General features: G+C 40.1%; 1 protein-coding gene across 26 annotated transcripts in view; it reads right to left on the bottom strand.

Moving 5' to 3' along the window:
* The window catches only part of TNIP1 (TNFAIP3 interacting protein 1), an 80397-nt gene that overhangs the window by 68523 nt on the left and 5874 nt on the right, over positions 1 to 6000 (bottom strand). For 7 of the 26 annotated variants that reach the window (XM_087955129.1, XM_087955150.1, XM_087955153.1 and 4 more), the window contains exons 1-2: positions 4423 to 4505; positions 2275 to 2328 (exon numbers count right to left, since the gene is read on the bottom strand). The exons of 5 other annotated variants lie outside the window; for them this stretch is intronic. The gene's annotated coding sequence lies outside the window, so the exon portion shown is untranslated. Of the gene's footprint in view, positions 1 to 2274; positions 2329 to 3544; positions 3661 to 4100; positions 4506 to 6000 lie in introns of those variants that run through there. 14 more of the 26 variants (XM_087955130.1, XM_087955140.1, XM_087955137.1 and 11 more) reach the window with 6 other exon arrangements.

Below are 6000 nucleotides of genomic sequence, written 5' to 3'. Positions count from 1 at the left end.
ACAGTATGCATACAGCAGAGGTGGTATTCATCAGGTTCTGACCAGTTCTGGAGAACTGGTAGCGAAATTTCGAGTAGTTCAGAGAACCGGCAAATACCACCTCTGACTGGAAATTTTACAGTATCCTTCCCCTGCTACACACGCCCACAGAACCGGTAGTAAAAAAAAATTGAATCCCACCATTGGTATACAGGTGGTCCTTGACTTACAACAGTTGATTTAGTGACCGTTTGAAGTTACGTCATTGAAAAAGTGACTTAAGACCGTTTTTCACACTTGCAACCGTTGCAGTAACCCCACCTGATCAAAATTCAAACACTTGGCAACTGACTCATATTTATGACGCTTGTGATGTCCGAGGGACATGTGATCGCCTTTTCAGACCTTCTAACAAGCAACGTCAATGGGGAAGCCAGATTCATTTAACAACCATGTTACTTAACAGCTGCGGTGATTCACTTAACAACTGTGGCAAAAAGGTTGTAAAATGGGGTAAATAACTCATTTAACAACTGTCTTGCTTAGCAACAAAAAATTTGGGCTTGATTGTGGTCATAAGTCAAAGACTACCTGTATATACATACACAGATACACAAGGGCAAAAATCTAAAATTATTTGGTTTCATCCTGACTTTTCTTTTCTTCTTACAATTTGGTTAGAATTACCTAAGCAGAAGTTCTGTATCTCCAGGTTGCAGAGGGAGTCCTGGAACCCTATGAGAGCCCAACCACTTCCAGTACAGGTAACCAATATAGGAGTTCACCCAAAGGTTACCATAAGGAGCTGGTGACTTGGCTCATATAAATACTAAACCATGGTTTAACCACAGGGCTACTGAATAAACCACACTGTCTAGGCTCACCAACAACAAAATCAAACAAACTAATCTACAGATGGATTAGATGGATTCTGGGAGATTCTATTAGGACAAGGGAGCAATCCCATCAAGCATTCTTAAGAAAAAGCTCTGTGCGCAACCAAACATCACTCAAACAATATCAGCATTATTTAGCACTGATGTGCGCAAGAGAAAAACCTTCCAGATACAGTGCATGTTCCTTGGCTTCTATATGAGCCAAGAACTTGATAATGCAGGTTCTAGTCATGTAGAAGCCAATACATATAGAGATTGTTCTCAACTTACGACTGGTTGTTTAGCAGTTGTTCAAGGTACAACCTGCCTGAAAATGGGAATTTAATGACCCAGGTTCAAAGTTCTGATAGTCACCCCCCAATCCACCCATCCCACCATGGTCATGTAACTACACTTTGGGCACTCAGCAACACAACCACAATCATGGCTATTTGCAGCATCCCACAGACACGTGACTGTTTTTACCATGGTGTCAAGCCCGAAATTGACATGTGTAGCCATTTTAGTTAGGCTTAGTATATATTCTTTTTCTTACTTTCTCTGTGGCAGACATGGGGGGAAGGGTTTCAGGCTTGCTACATTCCAAAAGGGGGGAGGAGTGGAGATAGAGTTGTTTAGGCTAGGTATTCGTCCTGTGGGAAATGAGCTGTCCGTGCTTAGGCCCCTTGAGGTGGAGATTTATGACATCAAGCAACGTTGAATTACTTCTATTGGAGAATGTGACTTTTGGGGGCTGTTTCTAACTTGTAATACTGTGGGGTAATTCTGGGTTGTGTCAGATCCGGAATTACCATGGACTTCACCAATCTGATGTTTTCCTAAATAAAAGAATTTGTCCTGGAAGATGGACTTTGTTCTTTTCTTTTTAAATGGATTTCAGCACTTGACACATGGAAACCTGACACATGGTTTTGCCAAAACCCAACACTTACTTCCATGTTTTTGCAAAATTACACCCATAGCAAACAACAGGCTCACACTTGTGATTGTGTTTGCACTTATGACAACTGTAAAAAAAATAATAATCATAAAACCAGGTTGGTCACATGACCAACTTGTTTTATGACTGTCACAACATAGATCTGCAACGGGCAATCTCCATATTCTGGTCATGTATGGAGGATTGCCTATATGTACTGCAATGTTATTTTGCATATGGAGTAACAGAAACTAAACTGGGGATATGCCACAAAACAACACTTTTTCACAAATCTACCTATGTCTTGATCTCCATACTCAGTACACAGGCCACTGGTGATGACTTCAGTTGATTTTTTTTTAAACAGCCTTTCACCTCAATGGCTGCATCACAACTCCATTGCTGAACATAAACGTGCCCACTGTATGATGCCAACAGCAAAGCAGGAATAGAATAAAAAAATACTTTAAAAAGAGCTACCTTGCCTTGAAAATCAGGTTGCGTGTAATTCAACAACGATATAATAATAAGGTTCTGTCAAAACAAAAACAAAAATATTTGCAATAGACAGTTTTGAAACACCAGTATCAAGTAATTGACAAAAAATGATTCTTACTTTCATTCAACTCAATAAAGCCTGGAACACAAGGATACCTCCCAACAGAAAGTTACTCAGAAGTGAAGCTTTCCAAGATTAGCTTCACTGCTCTGTTACTGGATTAGTAACCATTAGTTGGTTTCACACATTATGCTAAACCTTGGTTTTCAAATCAAGTGGTTCAGTTCACACAATACTCTAAGCCCAAATAAAACAATACAGGTAGTCGACTTACAATCACAATTGAGTCCAATTTTTCTGTTGCTAAGCAAGATAGCTGTTAAGTGAGTTCTGCCCCATTTACAGCCTTTCTTGCCACATTGGTTAAGTGAGTCGTTGCAGTTAAGTTGGTAACATGGTTTTAAGTGAATCTGGCCTCCCCATTGACTTTGCTTGTCAGAAGGTCACAAAAGGTGATTGCATGATCCTGGGCACTGCCACTGTCATAAATACTTGTCAGTTGCCACATATCTGAATTTTGATCACGTTACCATGGATGGAGATGCTGCAACGGTCATAAGTATGAAAAATGTTTATGTCACTTTTTCAGTGCCACTGTAACTTTGAATGGTCACTAAATGAACTGTTGTAAATTGAGGACTACCTGTATTGTATCTTAGAAAAATGTGTGATTATGCTTATTCTCCCTAATTCTGAGAAATAGAGAATGAGAAATTGAACTGACAAACCAAAATAATGTAACCGAAAAAGAACTGGGAATTTGTTATAGCAGATGATGGAAACAGACTAATTCTGGACTATTCCTCCTGACTACCACCACCAAAAAGAAATAAATCAAAACGTATTCAGGCCTAATTAGGATTGGAAAGAAGATCACAAGAAATTCCCAGAATATAGGCTAGACTGAAAAATAGAAGCAACCCCTCTCATAATATTCTAGGAGCAAATCACTACTATATTATTACCAAGGATATTTGAAGATGTACCTGCTTACATTGTTTTCCAGATTCCCAGCTCGAGTCTAGATCCATGCCCCTCCAATTTGAAGGAGATGTTATTTTTACTAATGAGATTTAGCTTTAATTCCTTGCTCACTACTAGCTATTCACCAACTGTGACCGTGACATACTGATCAACCAACAATTAACTTGAACCACTGTTTATATAATGAACACCATCAATTGGACTTACCCATCCTACTAAGCATACTAGCCACAAGCCAATCATCTTTTAACATTAATTACATGGATCTAACTCAGTCTGGGAAAGAGAAAATAAAATATTTCCCACATATCCAAACCTGTAATCTATGGAAGAAAGTCAGAATAAAAATACTGTGAGCACATTTTTTTAAAAAAGGTTATAATCCTGTGCATGTTTATCTGGGAATCTGCATATTTTAACTTTGAACAAATGAAAAGAATTGGGCCACAAATGTCAGACACATCAGTTGTTCCCAAACAAGAACAGTTCCTTAGCAAATGAGTCAGTAATTTAATTCATTTACATGACAACACAATCTGATGTGATCTTTCCACTCGTGCACCTCAAGAGTTGCCACATACAGGATGATCTGGCCTTTTAACAGCAAAGAGAAATATATCAACAGAATGTCAGTTGTGCATTTGGACAAGGGATATTTTTAAAAAGACTCTACATTCAACATCAAAGGGAACATCCCCCCCCTTTTTTTTTCCTGATAAGCCCCCCCCAAACTCAATACAGTTACAAGATCACCGTTTATTACCTGCCATACAAAGTGAGGTTAAGAAAAGTCAATCACCAGAAAGTGGTCCAAATGAGAGCATTCAGACCTGCCTCTGCCTGTGCATCCCTTACAGAGATACTCGTTAATATAGGTAGGTAGGTAGGTAGGTAGGTAGGTAGGTAGGTAGGTAGGTAGGTAGGTAGGTAGGTAGGTAGGTAGGTAGGTAGGTATTTTTAAAAAGAGCCGTGCCATCCATAGAGCATCTCGGACACGTACCGAAAGCACCAGGGACTCCATCCTTCCCCACCTCCTCTTTCCGTTTAACATGAATGCCATGGGGGAGGAGGTGAGCTAGTCCTACCTGCTAAAAACTGTACGGATCGAGGTCCAAACAGCTCCGGGACCTCCAAAGCTTTGCATCACAGGCATCGCTTTGACTTCCTCTCCGCTGCCCAAAAGGACCCAGATCCGCCCATTTTGGAATTTCCCAGGCGTGATTGACAAGCCGCTCGGCTAATCAGCAAACTTTCCCCTCTGTCGCCGGAGGAGGCACAAAAGAGGGGAACCGAAGCGGGGAAGCCCAGATGGGCTGGCGTTCGTCCTAGCGCGCGGGGTTGTGATTCGGTTCCGCGAGTTAAACAATAATGCTCTTCTGACGTTATGTCCCGAGTCCGCCCTGGGAGCTTGCTTAGCCGCAACGCTCTTCCGTATAAACAAGAAATATGGTTGGCCTGCCCTTTTGTGGTGCGTTCCTCGCTGACCTTTCCCTTGGGAGGTTTTGAAGTTTGCTCGGTTTAAACGTTTCAGTTTGTTTCTCTATGCTCCGTGCCCTTCCCGAAATAAAGCGCCGCGTTCATTTTGCAAAGCGGTGGCGATCGATTGCGGTGGGATTTGATCAGAATTAAATCGAGTCTGACAGGCAGCAAACTGAAGAGCCGTGGCAAAAATGCCAACCAGATGATTCCTCCTCTTACTAGAGTGAATGTGAAAAATAAATGTAATGGTTCGTTCTTTCTTTTTCTTACAAAAATAAAAAAGGGGGCGGGGGTTTGTGTGAAATCTCCAATAGGTTAAATATGGGCTAAGAACATGATTAAAATAATAAAAAATAAAAAAAAGGTAGGCTCGCAGGATGTGCTGGTAAGGTGTTTATATAAACTAGTTTATAGCAGCTTGGTATTGCAAAACAATTATATTCAGGGATTATTATTGGGGGAGGGGGTTGTGCATGTATTTACACAACGAGTAAATGCTGTGGCTCAGCATCACTTCAACATGGGGAGGGTCATGCATTTTTTAAAATTATCGGCATAGATGCTGACAGCAGGAAAAAGTGGGAGAGCAATGTGACTGAATGCATAGGGAGTAGACTTCTGTATTTTTTTAAGTAAATATTGCGGTGGTAACAAAAACTGCATCTTTCAAAATGCCATTATCTGATTTATTATTACTGAGTTCTTGTTCAGGAATGTTCACCCTAAGGTACCCACAGCTTCTGGTCACCTAAGGTACTCACTGCTTCTAAAATACAATACACATGTTGTTTCCAGATATGTGACTGCTAGTGCTAATTGTCAAAAAACATTTCACAATCATTTCCTTCGGCCCTTCCTAATGGGTTTTTTCCCCTGCAAGGAATAAAACAACAAGCAATAAAAGGACTTGGGAGAAGAGCAAATGGAAGTTGGCTGTATTCAGACTTCCATATAAAATTATCTGAATTAGGTAAGACAATTATAAAGTAAAAGCCTTATCTAAAAGCACCCAGCATTTTTTGGTTATGTTTATTTATTGAACTTGTGGGCTGCCCATCTTGCCAAAGGCAATCCTTGGTGGCTTACAAAAATTAAGTAAAATGCAGTATAAACATTAAAGCAATAAAGATCTTAAATTTAGAAAATCAATTGAAATAAAGCTAAGCAGATAGAAAGGGAAAAAG

This window comes from Notechis scutatus, chromosome 2 (assembly GCF_049901735.1).
Source record: "Notechis scutatus isolate UNSWTSFEM ecotype Mainland chromosome 2, rNotScu1.2, whole genome shotgun sequence".
Taxonomy (NCBI): domain Eukaryota; kingdom Metazoa; phylum Chordata; class Lepidosauria; order Squamata; family Elapidae; genus Notechis; species Notechis scutatus.
The sequence above is the reverse complement of the archived record's forward strand: the minus strand, read 5'-3'. Positions and strand labels throughout refer to the sequence as shown.